At 49.8% G+C, this 18,100-nt stretch overlaps 1 protein-coding gene across 1 annotated transcript in view; it reads right to left on the reverse strand.

Annotated features, from left to right (window-relative positions):
* CDYL2 (chromodomain Y like 2) overlaps positions 1-18,100 on the reverse strand; it is a 149,285-nt gene that overhangs the window by 38,954 nt on the left and 92,231 nt on the right. The window lies entirely within an intron of this gene.

The following is an 18,100-nucleotide window of genomic DNA, read 5'->3' on the forward strand; positions in this document are numbered from 1 at the left end:
CTCCAATGCATGAAAGTGAAAAGGGAAAGTGAAGTCGCTCAGTTGTGTCCGACTCTTCGCGACCCCATGGACTGCAGCCTATCAGGCTCCTCCATCCATGGAATTCTCCAGGCAAGAGTATTGGAGTGGGGTGCCATTGCCTTCTCTGGCACAGCCACATAGGGCTATTGAAACTTAAAAATGTCTAATTTTAATAAACTGAAATCTAACTTTAGCCACATGAGGCTGGTAGTGCCGTGTTGGACAGTGTAGGTGATCACGCTGCAGGAGAATTACCCTGTGTGCCTTGCAAACCCTGACATGGCACAGACACATCCGGCTCCCTCTTTACCCATAGTGAAGTCACTCAGTCGTGTCCAACTCTGTGACCCCATGGACTATAGCCCACCAGGCTCCTCCATCCATGGGATTCTCCAGGCAAGAATACTGGAGTGGGTTGCCATTTCCTTCTCCAGGGGATCTTCCCGACCCAGGGATCGAACCCAGGTCTCCTGCACTGCAGGCAGACACTTTAACCTCTGCACCACCAGGGAAGGCCCTCTTCACCCATACACAGATTCTTAAAGGCAAGGGCCGTGCCGGCCATTCCTGTGTCTTTAGACCACAGTGGTAAAAAATCCACCTGCCAGTGAAGGAGATGCAAGAGGTGAGGGTTCGATCCCTGAGTTGGGAAGATCCCCTGGAGGAGGAAATGGCAACCCTCTCCAGTATGCTTGCCTGGAAAATCCCATGGACAGAGGAGCCTGGCGGAGCTATAGTCCATGGGGTCATAAAGAGTCGGACATGACTGAGCTTTAAAACCAGTGCAGCCGGCAGGCAGAAGTGGCTCAGTCATGCTGAACTAATGAATGCGTGCATAAATGAGTGCGTGCCACACACAGCGGAGGGCCTAGAGAAGTTTCTGTCTCCTGACCCAAACCGGGAGAGCAAGAGGCTGGAGAGCAGGACGGGAACACGGTGAGGAACCTGACCCGTCCCCCCCCACAACCCCCACCCACGAAGGCGCGAGTGTGAGGCCTTTCCCCCAGCTCCTTTTCTCCCAGCATCTCCGGGGAAGCAGACACCACTCACAGAGGCGAGGGAGGCCTGCGAGCAGCCGGAGGGCGCTGCACCCGAGCGCTGTGGCCTGCAAGCTGTGGAGCGAGCTGGGTGAAGGGGAGGCTTAAAATAGACAAGAGAGAAGACTCATCAGTTCCACAGTTGAGGGAAACCGTCCTTTGTTGACGGTGGGGTGAGGGCTTTCCAGCTGCAGTTCTTAGAAGAGAAAGTGATAGTTCTTATACTTGAGAACCGTTTCCTGGTCTGTGGTTGATGCACCAAAGATCCCCAAAGTGTGGCCGGGTCTGAGGGCACGCTGGGAGGGGAAGTACAGGGTGCAGGGCTAACACGCCCGGTCCTCTTCTGTCTCAGCCGGGGAGGAACGGGCTGCTGCCCGCAGACTCCACAGTGGGGGCAGCAGCTTCTTTCCGCAGAAACGGGGCTGGGGGTCAGGTGTTTGGAGCTGGGTGGGGTATAGGAGTTGGCGGTGGTGCTGAAGTTGAAAACACCCTCCAATCTTCCCATCCTCTCATGTCAAAGAGTTCAAAGAGCCCAACATATAGTCAATACTTGTACTGTCGTCTCGCAGCTGGTCCTTGTCCCAGCCCCTAACTGTCACCATGGACAGAAGCCCTGATCTCAGGGCCGAATTCAACAGCAAAGCTCAAGTTTATAGGTACGTTCAAAAAAAAAGACTCTTCCTTTAGGCAGTATGCTAAGTGACACAAGTCAAAGATAGATACTCTATGATATTGTTTACCCTGTGAAAACTAAAAAAATAAAATAAAACAAAATAGAACAAACAACAACAACAACAAAAAACCCAGCAGACACACAGACATAAAGAGCAAATCAATGGTTACCAGTGCAGAGGGGAGAGGCAGTATGGGGTGAGGGTGAGAGAGGTATACAAATTACTGCATATAAGACAGGCTCTGGGATGTATGGTACAACACGGGGAATATAGCCAATATTCTGCAATAATTGTAAATGGACTGTAACATTTAAAATTGCATTAACAAATAAATAACCAAATTAAAAAAAAAATTTCTTTAGCCTCGTTAGCCATCATTTGGCATGTTATAATCATGCCTGATAAAATAAATGCACTAGGAATTTCAAGAAAGCTTAAGGCTCCCAGGTTACTTCAAACCATTGAGAGTGATGGGCATATATCTTACGATGTCTGTTGCCAGTTCTAAATGTTTTTAACAGCAGAGCGTGAATTCAAAATGCAGAATAACCTGATGAAATTGTTTCTAGAGGTGAAATTACATCTCCTGTGTTAAACACCCCATGGCCATGGTGATGCTCAAATATTTGACCAGAATCCTGGCACCCAGAGAAGGATACCCTATTCAGCTATACCCAACAGCTGAATTTGCTACTGAATTCAGCCCTACGGTCTCCAAAGCAGAAAATGACTCCACTGGAAAGCCGCTTTCTCATCTGTTCTTGTCACCCCTCTGCTCACAAACTCTACCTTCTGGCCTCACTCTAGTTTCCAACCTCAGCTCCCACCTCCGCCCCTTAAACACCCCAAACTCCAAGACAATGTCAAGTTTCCTGCTTCCGGGCCATCTTCAGCTGTCCCCCTGGCCCTGAATGCCACTTCCGTCCTCCTTCACACCTGGAGTCCTCGGGGCCACCTGAAACGCTTCCCTCCCCAGGCAGCTGACTTCCTCCCAGGAACAGCCACTCCCTGGGGGCCCCCACGGCAGTCTGTCTAGGCCCTTCCTGAGCGCTCGGCACACTCAGCTTTGTGGCTGGCCACTTGGGAGCATCTGATTCCTTAATTAGTTTAATGATTTCTTTGGAAGTCCAGGCTTGTCATCTCTAATCCCCAGCTCCCAGCACGCAGTGGGCATAAAATAAATGTCTCTTTAACTGGGTTGTGGAAAAAATGATGGTATCGGAAGGCTAAGGGATGGGTTTTCAACAAAGAAGTAGTCTCGGTGCTTACAGACAACCCCACCCCTCAGGAAGTTGAAGAGCTAAAGTTAAGAACATGGGTCTGGAGCAAGAAAAACTAAAATATAAAATTTTACAGTTTTTAAAATAAACAATAACACAAAATAACAAAAAGTATTTTTTAAAGAAAACAACAAAAAATAAACTTAAAAAATTAAAAAAAAAAGGCACATGGATCTGGAGCCTGACCCACTGAATCTGAATCTTGGGGCAGCCACCTTTTGATGGATCAGTTACTTCTCCACATACCTCAGTTTCCTTATCTGTAAAGGATTCTTTACCAGCTGAGCCACCAGGGAAGCCCTATCTGTAAAAGGAGGAGAAAAACAGACCACCCCCCACCGGGATTAAATTAGTCACCACATATTACGCTGCTTAGAACCGGGCATGGTGCACGGCATGGGCTCAACAAATAAATATTGGGTATTTTGGGCATGGTATGGAAACTGACCCGATGCTGGGAAAGACTGAAGGCAAAAGGAGAACAGGGTAAGAAGGTTAGATGGCGTCACCGACTCAATAGGCATGAACTTGAGCAATCTCTGGGAGATAGTGGAGGACAGGAAAGCCTGTCATGCTACAGTCCAAGGGGTGGCAAAGAGTCAGACACGCCTTAGCACTGAACAACAACGGAAACCGCCTATTTGTCTTTTCCCCATCAGGCTGCTTTCTTCCCTTAACTGTGAGCACCTTGCTCATCAATATACATGGAGAACAAGGCACGGAGTGACCCGCTCCTAGGTACACGTGAGGGCTCGTGGCAGTCACTAAATGTTGGATGAAGAATGCATAGATGAAGTTGACCAATGGTGTCGGAGGTCACTGTTACCTATTTCCTAGAAATCTTCTCAATAAAATGCAGTTCCTACTTGTCCAGAACATTCTCCCTTTTCCCCTTTGCCTGACTACACTCTACAGGTCCTTCAGGTCTCAGATTCGATGCTCTCCCACCTGGAAGACCCTCCTCTCGTCTCCTAACCCCGGTGGGCTCCTCACTCACTGAGAACACCCCACATCCTGTGTGCTGGCATGCTGAGCTGCTTCCTCAGGTTTTCCCATGAGAATGCGAGCTGGGTGAAAAGAGCAACCATCTCACATACAGCCGTGGCCTTGGCCCCCGATCCCACACCTGGCACACGTGGGTGCTCCTGCCGTCAGATGTTTCTTTCTCGCCACCAAGTGATGCTAGGAGCTGCTGGTGGGAAGCCAGGCCAGTAGTAAGACGCCTTGCTTAGACTCTGGGGGCTCAGCATGGACCCACTTTCCTCCCATGTGGAGAAGCAGGCAGAGGGCAGGGAAACCACAGAGCGCTGGTGTGCTGGAGAAGGAAGGACTTGGGATCACTGTCACCATGGCGCAGGCGGAAGGGCTGACTCTGACTACCAACTCTGAGGACACAAGTGACGGGCCAGTCATCCCACCACTCAGAAGTAGGGCCTCTTGAGTTTGCCTGCTAGTTGACATGAATGGAATAGCCATGAAGATCCTAGCGTCAGTGAGTGAGCAGCAGGGCACGTGGCAGCAGGGAGGAAAGCGTGCCTCCGAGCAGAGGAAGAAACCCCACCGGAGGCCATGCCGTCTGAGAAAGGGGAGAAGAGAAATCAACACCCACGGCACTGAGCGGGCGGGCCCATCACCTAACCCTCTGCAGGGGGTTCTGTCATCGCCCGGGGACAAAGGGGAAGACCACCAAGGCTCCAAAGCTGCAAGCACCCGCCTAGAGTCACTGGCTCAACAAGAGGCAGTTTGCACTTGAACTCATGGACCCTGTGCCTCCAAAGTCCCTGCTCACTCGTTCTAGTCTCTTCCTCACCACTGCTGCCTCCAGAATTCACGGCAAGTTTAAAGGAGAAATCCCAAAGTCCTTTCTGGAAACAGGACTTCCATTAAGAAGTCTGCTTGCATTTTCTCTGCCACAGCGAAGGACTACACGAAACACGGAACACGTGACTCGAATGAAATGCACTCTGCTGTAAAAGAACACGCAGAGCCCTGGACGGGGGATGGGCAGGGTCTGAGCCCTGGGGTTTCAATAAGAGCTGGGCGTCTACATGAATATTAAGGGCGGAGAAAGAAGTGCAGCCAGCAGGGCTGTTGGCGGGTGGTGATGAGAACAACTGTCAGGCAAGATGCTGAATGGGAACCCTTCAGCTGATGAAGAGGGCCCTGACAAAACATCAGCGGTCCTCTGGGCCACACTGTGGGAGCACAATGTTGAGAAATGGAGACAGCCCAGGATGGGAGGTGCTGCTGAGACGAGGGATGGGGGCACCTGACAGACGTGCGAAGATTCACAGGGCTCGGGGCCCATGGCTCCAAGCAGAAGAGGCTCCCTGCTTCTCTCTCTGCTCCGTTCATTCATTCACTCCCTCATTTGGCAGGTATGAAGCACTTCCTCGGTGCTGAGCAGTGCTAGGTGCTGGATCTACAAGTGGGAGCAAAACCAGAGCCCATCGGTGCTCTCTGGAGCTGACAACCCAGGGAGGGAGGCAGAGGCTTTCTGAGAAGTCGGGCTGTGACCGCGACAAGCCGAGGTCCGTACCGTCAGTGAGGAAATGCGGGTCTAGCTGTGCAAGCAGACGGGAGGCTCACCTACGCGGGGAGTCAGGGGGAGCTTCTGCAGGAGGGCTGCTGTTGAGCAGAGCCACAAAGCATGAGCAGGTGGGTTAAACACCCACCTAAGGGCTGGCAGGGAGGGTGCCCACATGTACACAGCACACAGAGACCACGTGGGGAAGGAGGCAAGGCGGGCCTGACTGGGGAGGCTTTGCAGGCCTGCGGAGTGTGGGCTGCACAGAGGGATGCCTCGGTTCCTTCCAGAAAGACTCCCAGATGCCCTCCCACTGCAGGCTCCAAGCCACCTGGCTCTTAAGCCAACCCTGCAGCTTCAGCCTTCCCTGCAGGGTTGTCCAGAATGTTCTTTGTGATGTGGTGTTGTGTGCCCACACGCCAATCCTTGGCTTTATGCTTCTGGGGGTGCTGTCATCTTCTCCCACCAGCCCTGCCTTTTTCCTTGCTCATTCCGCCTCATTCTATCAGACTCAGTTTGCGTGTCAACTCCTCCAAGAAGCCCTCTCCTAACTCCTTTCCCAGGCTGGCTTTGGCACCCCTTCTTGTAACTCCCTCAATATCTTCTGCATCTCTCTCCATCATGCTACGAGGGACTGCCACTCAACAATTCCTGGTACACAGCAGTCACTCAATGAGTACAGTTAACAAATATAACAAGGGATTAGAGTATACAATATATAAAATGCTCTAAAGAAAAAAAAAAGCTTCCCAGGTGGCTCAATGGGTAAAGAATCCATCTGCAATGCAAGAGATGCAAGAGACTTGGGTGTGATCCCTGGGTTGGGAAAGAGTCAAACACAACTGAAGCAATTCAGCATGCACGCATGCAAGAGAAATGGGCAGAGGATTTAAATAACACAGCTAATATTTATCAAATGTCTACCATGTGCCACCTAATATTCTAAAGGCTTTCTGTGAATGAATTCCCTTATTCTTTACCACAACCCCATGAGGCATGATTACATCTACATTTTATGAATGAAGCCTCTGGCCCAGAGAAGCTGAGCGATTTGCCTGAAGCCACGTGGCCGAATGCCTGGTCCACCCACCCTACTGAGCATCATCCCCTGCTCTGCTTGGCATGACGAGGCTCAGGCCCCTCCCAGGGGAGGACGCACAAGTGTTGGGAACGTGAGAAGACGCTCACCCGCACTAAAATCAGAACCGCAGAGCTTGGGAAAGCGTGACAAAGACTGGCAACAGCCAGAGCTGGCGAGGGTGTGTGTCTCGGGAAGCCGCCTGGACGCCCATCAGAGAGGCCAGCTAAGTCCCTGCAAGCCGTGAGAGCCCGGGCAGCCAGAAAGGGGGGGCACATCCACTCCCCTGACACAGATGGAGTTTCAGATTTAAAACACAGTGTTCTCACCACCTCCAGTCTCTACCCAGATGCCACCTTCTCAGTGAGGCCCCGGTTTCTTACATGTGCGCACGCCCACAGAGGTGGGACTATCCTTGTTCATCATCCCTTCAACAGATCTTTGAGCAAAGAGAATGTTTTTACACATGCAACATATAATGTGTAATAAATATACATAAATATATATATACAAGTTGCATAAGCTGAGAGAGTAGTCCTGAATGATCCATAGGGAAATGTGAACATCAGTCACCTCTAAATAGGATTCAGGGGGAAAAAACGGAGGGAACTTGAATGTTTAAAAAGCTTACACTTTCCATAGTGTTTCAATTTTTTGAACTAAGTTACTTTTTAACTTTAAGAAGGAAGGGAGAGAAGGAGGGAGGAAGGAAAGAAGTCTGGGGGCACGAAAGGCAGGGGACATTTTGGGGACTGCAATTAGACAGGCCTCCATCCCACACCATTTCTCTCATGAAAACCACCCTGAAACAGTGTGAAGGAATCAATTTTCTGAAAGGTATAAATAAAACTCACAAGAACAAGAGCAAGAAGGGACAAGAGTGGATACAGCTTTTCGCCACGTGGATGAGAAATGGGACGAGGCAGGGCTGAGGTCATGCCCAAAAGTTTCCACCAAGTGCCTGAGAGGGGGTGGCTGAAATGGGGGCCACCCCCCAAAAGCCTTTACAGCTCAGAACTCACAGGTGCCAAGGACCAAGGAGAGCAGCCCTGCCCAGCCGTGGAAACCAGAGGGTGGGGGAGGCCCGGAACTGAGTCAGAACTGCGGGAGGCCACCTGAGACTGGGCATCTGGGCTGAGTGCACTGGGGAGGGTGCTGGGCTGGGCAGCCAGAAGTGGACGTGTGACCGCAGCGGAGGGTGGTCACAATTCCCTTCTTCACTTTTACTGCTGACATATAAGCCAGGAGGAGATTTTGCTATTTCGGTCTTTTCTGACAGTTCATCCATAATACAAGATCAGAAAGTCATCAGGAAACCCTAAATCAGAAAAGTAGGATCAGTCCTTCCATTCTTGACCGCCCCCCAAAGCAACTGGTCCTGTAATCATAACTAGGGTTGGGTCCCCGAGTATCCCGGCATCTCCTGCCCTGGCCCTGCCAGCCTTCAGAAGTCTCCCTGAGTCTTCCCCTCAACACAAGCCCACCTCCTCCCCAGCCTGCCACCCCTCTGTATGAGTCTACCTTCTCCCCAGGTTCAAAGACAAGAGCAGACAAGCCCAAAGACTCAATGAGCATGTGCAGAAAAGATTCAGCCTCAGTGATGAGTTAAGAAATGCAAACACGATTGGGCGACTGAACTGAACTGAAAAATGTAAATTTTTATCTTTATTATTACCTATAAAATTGTTTTCTCAATATGAAATGTATACATTTTATCTTATAAAATAAAAGATACTGAAAAGTAAAAAAAAAAAAAAAAAGAAATGCAAATCAGAGAGACACTGAAGTTCCTCTTTTTTGTTCCCACAAATAATGCTGACAAGACAATGGCAAAACTAAAACTCATTACCTCGTTGGTTACTTTGTTTGCTGGGGAGAGGGGCAAAATCACCAGTACAATCCTGGAATAAACGCCTCTGGGAATTTATTCTAAGAAAACAATTCAGAAATAACGCAAGACAAAACCAAAGAAGTTTTCAGTTCAGTTGCTCAGTCATGTCTGACTCTTTACGATTCCATGGAAGTTTAGACCCAACCTGTGTCTAGCGACAGGAGACTAGGTCAAATGTATGTTTTCTTATATATATATATAATGGCATGACTAAAATTATAAACATGAAGACCTGACCAATATGGAAATAGGCATATGCTATGTTGAGCAGAAAAATCAAGATGCAAATGTTGTCATACAAAATGTTTTCCATACACACAGACACAAATATAGATACACACGGGTGTGTACATGCGTGCACACACACACACACACACACACGAGCAGAACAGGCTTTTTCCCACTGTGTGATTAGGGTCTGTGAAGAAAGTTAGATATCACACAGCAAGACAGTGTGACAGAGAAGTTTTTAAAAGCCCCGAATCTCAAAAGTAAAAAGCTGGTCAGGGGACTTCCCTGGCAGTCCGGTGACTAAGATCACACACTCCAAGTCAGGGCCCCCCGGCTCAGTCCGAAGTCAGGGAACTAGATCCCACATGCCGCTGCCAAGAGTTCACAGGCCACAATTAAAAGACTCCGTGCACCGCAGCTAAAACCCAAAGCAGCCAAATAAATAAATGTTTAAAAAAAAAAAGCAAAAAGCGGGGGTCAGAATTCTGACTCTGGCATGTTACCCTCTGGGGAGTCCTAACTTCTTAAAGGCTCAGTTTCCTCACCTGTAAACTAGAGATGGAAAGACACCCTGCTCCACAGAGTTGTCAGGATTGGCTGAGCTATCGCCCGTACGGTCCTTAGCGCCACACCCAACCACAGCAAGGACGTCTTCAGTGCCTGTTATTGATGCCATTGCTGTTATCATTATCACTAGTAAGGCTCCAGCCTTTAGAGGGCTTGAGTCAGCTCCTCTCCAATAAACGCGGATGTGAGATGTGCCACGTGGAGAGGCGTCGTGGATTTGGAAAGTGCCTCCTGTCCCGTGGGAGCCGCAGCTGGCCTTCTATCTCTAAAATCAACAAGGAAACTTAAGCCGAGGTCAAGGCCCGCCAGTTGTTCACAAGTCCACACCAATCAGATGATTCCATTTACATGTATTGTCTAACCCAGAGGACAAAAGCCATGCTTCCTTGTTACCAGCTGGCTTCTGCCCATACAGGAATATAAACCCACGTGTCTGGACTGTCTTCCCTCCTGACTCTGCTATGTGGGAGTGGTCTGCTGGATAATGCACCCCCAAAGATGTCCCCATCCTCATGCCCAGAATCCCGGGATACGCGACCTGATGTTGCAAAAGGAGCTTTGTCAGAGGAGGCCGTGCGAGATCACACAGGACAGCCCCGATATCACCACAAGGGTCCTTGAGAGAGAGGCGGGAGAGGCAGAGAAGGAGACGAGACGGTGGAAGCAGGGAGATGCGGGGCCACGGGCCAAGGAATGCAGGCGACCTCTAAAAACCAAAGAAGACAAGAAAACTGGTCCTCCCCGAGAGCCCCCTAGGAACACAGCCCTGCCAGTTCACTGTAGACTTCAGACGTCCAGGACTCCAAGAGTGTAAATGTGTGTTGCTTTAAACCACTCAGCGTGTTACAGCAGCCACAGGAAAATCATGCGGGCTGTTGCTCCACTAAGAGCACCTGCATTTCGTAGGTGGAGTCTGGGGTCTGGGAGTCGCGCTGTGGCTGCGCTGCAGTTCCACCTGGACATGCCTGAGAGCTGCGCTTTAGCCCCAGTTTCCTGGGGCGGCAAAGGGGCATGTATCTGCAGACAGTACTCAGGGCTCCCAGGCACGTGGTCAGCACTAACTGTTTTGAGATATCATTTACTAACTATAAAATTCACCCATCCAAAGTATACCATTTAGTGATTCCTAAGTTCACGTGCTGAGCTGCACAACCATCACTCCAATCGAATTCGAGAACATGTGGATCGCCCCCAAAAGAAGCCCTGTACCCATCGGTAGGCATTTCCCTTTCCTTTCATTCCCTCAGCCTCTGGCAACCACTAATTTGCTTTCTGTCTCTATAGATTTGCCTGTTCTGGACCTAGCAAATAGAGAGTCCTACAGTAAGTCGTCTTCTGGGGCCGGCTTCTCTCACTCAGCCTCGTGTTCTCAAGAGTCATCCACATTGTAGCCTGTGTCAGCGCTTCATTCCCTTTTATGACTGAATAACATTTCATTGTCTGAACATAAAAAGTTTTGTTTACCCTTTCATCAGCTGATGAACACTGTTAACTTTCATTTTCTGCCAATTCTTCTAGCCCTGAAATGAACTTTGATAATTAAGGGAATTCCCTAGAAGAGCTGCGAGTATGTATGTGTGTGTCTTTTACTATAAAGAATAGAGGTTTAAAAAAAAAAAAAAAGACATAAATGAACAGACTTACAGCAGAAACAGACTTACAGAGTTCAAAGACAAACTTATGGGTACCAAAGGGGAAATGTGGAGGGAAGGAATAAATTAGGAGCCTGGGATTAACAAGCACACACTACTATATATAAAACAGATAACCAACAAGGACCTACTGTATAGCACGGGGAACTCTATTCAATATTCTGTAACAGCCTATATGGGAAAAGAACCTGAAAAAGGATATATATATATAACTGAATCACTTTGCTGTATACCTGATACGAACACAACACGGCAAATCAACTATACTCCAATAAATTTTTTTTTTAAGAAATCAAGCCTAGTGGAAAATCCTCGTGCAGAAATGCTGAGCCAGCATCTTTGGAACCCCTGAAGATGTCTCATAGGGAGGCCCAGGGATGCTGGCCAGAACACTGCCCTAGGACCCTGGGGAAGCTTGCTGGTTTGAACCTAAATCCCTGTAATGCCTTTTTGTAAAAACGGGTCACAGACCTCTGAGGGCTTCAGCATTGCCAGACCTGGCGCTAAGGCCCTACCCAGCCCCTCCCATTGGCACTCCATGTCTGCACCCCTCCAAGCCTCAGTTTCCCCATCTATAAGCAAGGCTGATGATAGCTAAGCTTGTTATGTTGCTATGTTGTCCAGTTGCTAAGTCAGGGAGCCAATGAGGGGATTAAATGACAGGCACTCATCAAACACAAACAGTAAGGCTTCTACTACCGTGGAGCCCAGCACTGCATCATCAGGATGGTCTTTGTAGGGCCAGCTGGGGGGGTGGGTGGAGCTGGAGCCCTGGTCCCTGGGGGTCTACTAGCTTTTCACCAACATCTGCAAACCAAATTTTACCACTGTTTTGAGACCCTTTGCTGACAAGGTACCCCTCACAGCTTGTGCCTGGCGGGGCAGCAGAGGACTTCCACTCCCCACCCCACCCTCTTTGGTTCACCACTGATAAATAGGACTTGGAAACAATTCCTAAGGACTCTTTTTTGAGGTGGTTGAGAGAGAAAAACAATATCTGAGCTGGCAGTGAAAGTGATTAGTCGATTTCCAAGTCTTGACAGTGGTCAAGATTCCATCAGTCTCCTCTGGATGCCAAAATCAAACCCGGGATTGGGGAGCCAACCGGGAGAGTCGATTTCCCCCTTGGATCTGCCGTGGGTCAAGCCGACAGTCAGATTTTCCATCACAGTCAGGCACTTTCCACTCAGAGGCAGTGGCCAAGTTGGACGGGTCCGCACACATTACCCATAAAAGGGTTTTAAGTTCATTCATTCGCACAAGTCGCTCACTTGCCACGCTTTGAAAGACAAAACGTAAGAATTCCTTAGGCTCTAGTGGCTGCTATACGTCTGGAAAATGACCCACTTTTGTAAAAACAACAAGGCTGGTCAAAGTCTGCTGGCCTGGGAGTGGGTGTCTGAAGTATGTTAAAGGAACAGCTGTGCCCAGGAAAACAGATACCTGCCTTCACAAGAGGCCCCGTGTAGACACCCTCTTCGGACTTCCTGTGATTCACTGAGATGGCTCGGGGCCACTGCCTCTGACACTCTGGATCTCGGGACAAGCTGGGCACCTCCAGAAGCGGTGGTGATTCTAAAGGTCATGAACTGGGGTCGAGTTCAGAGCATGGAGTGAGGACTTTCTGGAACAGTCACAATTTTGAGGAAGTATCAGGGAACTGTAACAAGCCCAGGGTAGGGGGCGTTATTCAGGACTTTTATCACTATATCCTTAAGTGAAACTGGCCTCTAATTTTCCTTGTTCCTCCCTTCCTTGTCCATTGGAAACCCAGGTTATGCCGGCCTCATCAAAGGAGCTGGGGTGTTTCCCATTTTTTTGTTTTCTCTGCAACCATTTGGGTATGAGAGAGATGCTTCTGTTGTAGAATATTGGGTAGCTGCTGCTGCTGCTGCTAAGTCACTCCAGTCATGTCCGACTCTGTGTGACCCCGTAGACAGCAGCCCACCAGGTTTCCCCGTCCCTGGGATTCTCCAGGCAAGAACACTGGAGTGGGTTGCCATTTCCTTCTCCAATGCATGAAAGTGAAAAGTGAAAGGCAAGTCCCTCAGTCGTGTCCGACTCTTCGCAACCCCATGGACCGCCCCCCCACCAGGCTCCTCCATCCATGGGATTTTCCAGGCAAGAGTACTGGAGTGGGGTGCCATTGTAGGCTTGCCTGTAAAACCACCTGAGTCCTGTGTGCCTTCTTCTCTCTTTTTGTGAGGGACGTGGAACGACTGATTTAATACTGGAATTTAAAAGCCATTCCCCTTATTCAGGTTTTCTAGTCGTCTGTGAGTCTATTTGCTTAAGTTGTATCTTTTTTAAGAAATTGACCACTTGCTCCTGGGTTTGAAATTGAATGTTGTTGCCATTTAGTTGCTAAATCGTGTCCAATTCTATGCAGACCCCATGCACTGTAGCCCATCAGGCTCCTCTGTCCATGGGCTTTCCCAGGCAAGAATACCAGAGTGGGTTGCCATTTCCTTCTCCAGGGGATCTTCTCGACTCAGCGATCAAACCCATGTCTCAGGCGTTGCCCGGTGGACTCTTCACAGCTGAACTACCAGGGAAGCTCTTCAAGTTGAATGGCACATAGTTAACCTCAGTTTCTTAGGCTCAGAAGGATTACATCCATCCATGAGTAAACAACAAGGATGACCAAGTGGCTTCTGCCCTACCAACAACCCCCCATCAGAGCGTATTTTTATCAGTGACCAGGAACTGCCTTGTACTGCCTGGGAGCCAGTTGAGCAGTGCTCTAGGGACTAGCTCTGGAGTCGGCCTGCTTGGATTTCTCTCCTAGTGCCAACCTGAGCACTTGTAACCTCAGTCTCCTCCTCCGAAAAATGGGTGGATTAACCACAGCTGACGCTCAGGGCTGCTGTGAGGACCACAGAAAGGACTTCGTACACTCCGAGGCCGGACAGGGAAGTTCCCACATGGTAAGACTTTCGACTCAACAACTTTGTTCCACAAACTTTCACCTTATGAATTCTCATGAAGGCAAACTCAAAGTCCAGAGCAAAAGTGCTTCAGCTTCCCAGTACCACCAGCTGGCGTTCCCAATCATCTCGGTGCTTACTTGTCCAGACCGGTGGTTCTGAAAGCAGGGTCCCTGAGCCAGCCACAGCATCTGTGAACTTGCTAGAAATGCAGAGTCTCAGGCTCTCTGCCACAGCGGCTACGTCAGTAGGGGTAGGCGCCGTAATCGTGTTTTAACACGCCCTCCAGTGGATTCTCAGAGAAGGCAACGGCACACCACTCCAGTACTCTTGCCTGGAAAATTCCATGGACAGAGGAGCCTGGTAGGCTGCAGCCCATGGGGTCGTTAGGAGTCAGACACGACTGAGCGACTTCACTTTCACTTTTCACTTTCATGCATTGGAGAAGGACATGGCAACCCACTCCAGTGTTCTTGCCTGGAGAATCCCAGGGACGGGGGAGCCTGGTGGGCTGCCGTCTATGGGGTCGCACAGAGTCGGACACGACTGAAGCGACTTAGCAGCAACAGCAGCAGCCAGTGGATCCTGATGCCAGCTCCACACCCGAGAGCCCAGGGTTCTTGAAAGTCACCAGGCACTTCCTCTGTTCGCGTTTAGTTCTGAAGTGCTTTTAAAGCACAGTCACTCCACGAGGATCAATAAAAGGAAAAACGATAATCGTGGTGAGAGAGTGAGTAGGGAGAGATAAACAAACACGGTAGAAGTGAAAGCTGAGATAATTTTACAAGATCAATGGAGAAGAGATGGCAAATGTTGTGCGTTTGTGTGGGATGACTCATTCAATGATGGGAACAGTTCTGAAAACACTGAATCAGGCGGCATCTGAGACGCAGCGCCTGTGCTACAGAAGAAGTGAGGACGGCGATCCCCAAAATTCAGAGAAACGTGAACACGGGGCCACGGGGTCAGCGTCGACAGTGAAAACTCACTGGCTTCATGGAAATTCGGGGAACACCAGGCACCTGTGTGTTATGCTTCAGGCTCAGAGTCAGGGATGTGTGCACAGGTTAAAGGCTCATCTGAATCTGTCAAGTATTAATGCTTTGGGCTTCCCTGGTGGCTTAGGTGGTCAAGAATCTGCCTGCAATACAGGAGACTGGGGTTCAATCCCTGGGTCAGGAAGATCCCCTGAAGAAGGGGATTGCTACCCATTCCAGTATTCCTGCCTGGAAAAACCTGGCAAGGAGGAGGAGCCCTGGTAGGCTACAGTCCATGGGGTCTCAAAGAATCAGACATAATTGATGCTTTGGCGTATTTTGATGAAACTGTGCTAACTAATTCTGGACCAGACTACAGGGGGAGTTCACTAATTCAACAGCTTTTCCGTATGGATGAAACAGGTTTGTTTTAGGAAAAAAAAAAAAGAGTGAAAAAGAGAGAGAGAGATGCCTGGTAAAGAGTGTATGAGCAAGAAGGAGAAGTTATTTCAGGTTTTAAACCTTTAAAGAACTAAATCACATTCCTATTTACAAGCTTAAAATTCAAGGAGTAATTCTGAATCTACCAACAAAGGACGTGGACTATGAACCATTCATCACTACAACCAGACGCTTCCGTGAGAACTGCTGTATACACCATGGCTGTGAAAATTCAGCATTTAAAAGACACAATCCACACTCCGCCCCCTGAGATTCATTGATGGGCATAGAGACCATTTTTAACAAGCTCCCAAAGGGACACTGAGGCAGATGGTATCTGGACCACAGAGCCATTTGTCATTACGGGAAAAGAATCAGAAGCAAAAGCCGTCCTGGGCCCCTGCATGCACTTCACAAACATTGCTGGGGAAAATGCTGTCTGAAACCAAAGCACCACCCGCTAGAGCCCCAATTTAGCACTTGTTCCCACAGCTCAGATCAGGGAAGTCAGCAGTAAATGAGTAACGTGTTACATAAGTTGCTTTTCTGTATGCAGAACCTTAATTCACCAAAGAGAAGTTGAAATCATATAAAAAGCAACAGCCCTCCCCCAAAACAAATGCTGGGAAAGCGTGGCCAGGATCTCCCCATCTTCTGCCAGGCAAATACGAGGCCCCTCTGTGCTGAAAACCCTGTTGCTCCCTCTTTGTGCCCCTGGGGTTCTGGGTCAGTGGTGTACGTGGTCAGAGAAGGCGGGGCTGAGGAATAGGGGGAAGAAGAACATTCAGGGTCCGTGTGGGCATGGACACTGGCTGTACCAAGGCTTCCCCCTGCCTGAAAACATAAGTGGAATCATGTTTTGCTTGACTATACCTCTGACCCCTGGCTGGAAAGTTCTGGAACCACACAACCTCCTGTCTCGGGTCTTCTTCAAGAACTCCAAACCTCGCATTTTCTCTCTCTCTCTCCCCCTCTGGCGAGGATTCTCAGTCTTTTTCTCTTCCCAGTTACTCCAAGACTTGGATATGAAGCTATCTCTAACTAGAGTGTTAAAGGTTGACCATGGCTTGGGCATTTATCACCCCACTGACCACAGAAGATGTCAACCCAGGTACAGAAAGGCACACCATCTATGTAACAAACGTGCTATTCCTACCAGCGTGTCAGCCTCAGAAGTCTTCTCAACAATGACCTAGAGACACCCAGTTTCAACTTACTGGAGAGCAGGCTCTAAGTTTCAAAAGGCACAGCCCTAACCTCCGAGCACCTAGCATAGTGACCAACTCTTGCAAAGAACAGAAAAAAAGTAAATTGACAGCTGATATGAAACATAACTGCCACCCCATTTTACCACGGAGCAGGTCCCCAAAATGCAAGAGAGCCACCAGGAGGTGCTTGTTAAAGACCCATCTTCTGGGCTCCACCCCGGACTTAGGAAATCAGACTCTACAGAACCTGCCTTTTAAGAAAGTGCCAGGGAATCTTACACATGTGACTTTGAGGACCACTGCCTTAGCCTTACGAGAACCCGAAGGACACCAATATTATAGGATGCGATTAAGCCAAAGGACCTTTTGGGAACACTCAAAGCCAAACAAGAGAAAGGCAAGTGACTTCCTCCTCTCTATGCAGACGTGGGCCCGAGTGGAGTACAGAATATTCAACACTGGGAATAAATAAGGCCAAGAAGAGATCAGAAACAAGAAAAGCCCAGAGAGGCACTTAGCATCAACGAGGCCACCAGTAGGGCCGGCAGGCTTGTCCTCGTCTGTATCCCCTGGTGGCGGGGTACCACGCCCCATCCTGAATCAGGTGGTATCGACCAGACCCGAGGACGGAGTGCACACAGCTCGCAGCCATGTCGCCTCTGGAAAGGGGCGCTGAAGGAGAAGCAAGCCTTTATCACAATCTCCACAGGCCTGGCGTCCCTCCACCCTGAGGTCTGGCGGCTGGAGTCAGCATACGGCCCTCCCTGACACTGCCCCCCACCCTGCTCTCAGGGCAGCCCCCTCCTGAGCAGGGTGGGGGGCGGGGGTGGGGTGCTGCTACCAGCCAGGGCGCCAGCAGTCACTGCCAAGCCCCTGGGCCTCCAGCCGAGGAGCCGCCAAGGCTCCCCTGCCCGAGACGGGGAATCCCTCCGCTGCTCGACTGTCATGGGAACGTCAAACACCGGTGTTTGTGCCAGGCCTCATTCACACGAGCCCACTCCTCCCTGAGAGATGGATTTTTTAAAACAAACAGCTTTTCCATATGCTAGCAGGCAGAGTCATGTCAGCATCAGGGATCCCCAGACGGAAACGTGAGTCAATCTGGGGCAGAGACTGCTAAATCAATCCTGTTTGGGTGAAATTCCTCTCTCTGGAGAAACAGGCACCTCAAAAGCGGATTGCTCGGATTCCCCCCGGCGGAGAGTCCCTGAGGATGCTCTTCCCAGCCACGCATACCCTGAGCGTCCTGAACTCTGACATCACTATCCCCGTAGCATGCCTTGTCACCCCATCCTTCCGGGAACTCTCCCAGCCTGTCCGACCTGCCTCCTGACACCCTCTGCCCACATGCACTCCAGTTCCACCCGGGGCATCGGAGGGCCCTACTGTGTTGGGCGCAGGTTGTCCACACCCGTTACAGGATTTCCTGACATCCCAAGGCCTGGAGTCCTGGCGGCTAAAGAGAAAAATTCACCACGTGGACACACAGATATCTGAGAAATGAAGCAAGGCAGGTAACAAGTGTAGACAGCTCACCTGGAAGATGTGGCCACTGAGGACTCAGTCGGGAAACCATCTGACTACTGGGA

Source organism: Bubalus bubalis, chromosome 18 (genome assembly GCF_019923935.1).
Source record: "Bubalus bubalis isolate 160015118507 breed Murrah chromosome 18, NDDB_SH_1, whole genome shotgun sequence".
Taxonomy (NCBI): domain Eukaryota; kingdom Metazoa; phylum Chordata; class Mammalia; order Artiodactyla; family Bovidae; genus Bubalus; species Bubalus bubalis.